Here is a 2,345-nt window from a genome sequence, read left to right on the forward strand (position 1 = left end):
TGACAGTTTTTTGTGGTTAGAATGGGATTAGAGTATATCAAATTGTCGTGTCCAACTAGATTGCTTGGTACAATGACAGTTGTCAGTGGTTAGAATGAGACTAGAACATACCAAACTATCGTGTCTAACTAGCTAGCAGATAGCTTGGTACAATGACAGTTGTCTGTGGTTAGAATGAGACTAGAGCATACCAAACTATCGTGTCCAACTAGCTAGCAGATTGCTTGGTACAATGACAGTTGTCAGTGGTTAGAATGAGACTAGAACATACCAAACTATCGTGTCTAACTAGCTAGTAGATTGCTTGGTACATTGACAGTTGTCAGTGGTTAGAATGAGACTAGAACATACCAAACTATCGTGTCCAACTAGCTAGTAGATTGCTTGGTACAATGACAGTTGTCAGTGGTTAGAATGAGACTAGAACATACCAACTATCGTGTCTAACTAGCTAGCAGATTGATTCTTGCAATGACAGTTTTCTGTTTTTAGAATGGGACTAGAGCATATCAAATTGCCGTGTCTAACTAGTTAGCAGATTGCTTGGTACAGTGACAGTTTTTTGTGGTTAGAATGGGATTAGAGTATATCAAATTGTCGTGTCCAACTAGATTGCTTGGTACAATGGCAGTTATCTGTTTTCAGAATGGGACTAGAGCATACCAAACTATCGTGTCTAACTAGCTAGCAGATTGCTTGGTACAATGACAGTTGTCAGTGGTTAGAATGAGACTAGAACATACCAAACTATCGCGTCTAACTAGCTAGCAGATTGCTTGGTACAATGACAGATGTCTGTATTCAGAATGAGACTAGAACATACCAAACTATCGTGTCCAACTAGCTAGCAGATTGCTTGGTACAATGACAGTTGTCAGTGGTTAGAATGAGACTAGAACATACCAAACTATCGTGTCCAACTAGCTAGTAGATTGCTTGGTACAATGACAGTTGTCAGTGGTTAGAATGAGACTAGAACATACCAACTATCGTGTCTAACTAGCTAGCAGATTGATTGGTGCAATGACAGTTTTCTGTGGTTAGAATGGGACTAGAGAATATCAAATTGCCGTGTCCAACTAGCTAGCAGATTGCTTGGTACAATGACAGTTTTCTGTGGTTAGAATGGGACTAGAGCATATCAAATTGTCGTGTCCAACTAGCTAGCAGATTGCTTGGTACAATAACAGTTGTCTGTGGTGAGAATGGGATTAGAGCATATCAAATTGTCGTGTCCAACTAGCTAGCAGATTGCTTGGTACAGTGACAGTTTTTTGTGGTTAGAATGGGACTAGAGAATATCAAATTGTCGTGTCCAACTAGCTAGCAGATTGCTTGGTACAATGGCAGTTATCTGTTTTCAGAATGGGACTAGAGCATATCAAATTGTCGTGTCTAACTAGCTAGCAGATTGCTTGGTACGGTGACAGTTTTTTGTGGTTAGAATGGGATTAGAGCATATCAAATTGTCGTGCCCAACTAGCTAGCAGATTGCTTGGTACAATGACAGTTTTCTTTGGTTGGAATGGGACTAGAGTATATCAAATTGTCGTGTCCAACTAGCTTGCAGATTGCTTGGTACAATGACAGATTTCTTTGGTTAGAATGGGACTAGAGAATATCAAATTGCCGTGTCCAACTAGCTAGCAGATTGCTTGGTACAATGGCAGTTATCTGTTTTCAGAATGGGACTAGAGCATACCAAACTATCGTGTCTAACTAGCTAGCAGATTACTTGGTACAATGACAGTTTTTTGTGGTTAGAATGAGACTAGAACATACCAAACTATCATGTCTAACTAGCTAGCAGATTGCTTGGTACAATGACAGTTGTCTGTATTCAGAATGGGACTAGAACATACCAAACTATCGTGTCCAACTAGCTAGTAGATTGCTTGGTACAATGACAGTTGTCAGTGGTTAGAATGAGACTAGAACATACCAAACTATCGTGCCTAACTAGCTAGCAGATAGCTTGGTACAATGACAGTTGTCTGTGGTTAGAATGGGACTAGAGCATACCAAACTATCGTGTCTAACTAGCTAGCAGATTGCTTGGTACAATGACAGTTGTCAGTGGTTAGAATGAGACTAGAACATACCAAACTATTGTGTCCAACTAGCTAGTAGATTGCTTGGTACAATGACAGTTGTCAGTGGTTAGAATGAGACTAGAACATACCAACTATCGTGTCTAACTAGCTAGCAGATTAATTGGTGCAATGACAGTTTTCTGTGGATAGAATGGGACTAGAGAATATCAAATTGCCGTGTCCAACTAGCTAGCAGATTGCTTGGTACAATGACAATTTTCTGTGGTTAGAATGGGATTAGAGCATATCAAA

Source organism: Lottia gigantea (genome assembly GCF_000327385.1).
Source record: "Lottia gigantea unplaced genomic scaffold LOTGIsca_93, whole genome shotgun sequence".
NCBI lineage: Eukaryota > Metazoa > Mollusca > Gastropoda > Lottiidae > Lottia > Lottia gigantea.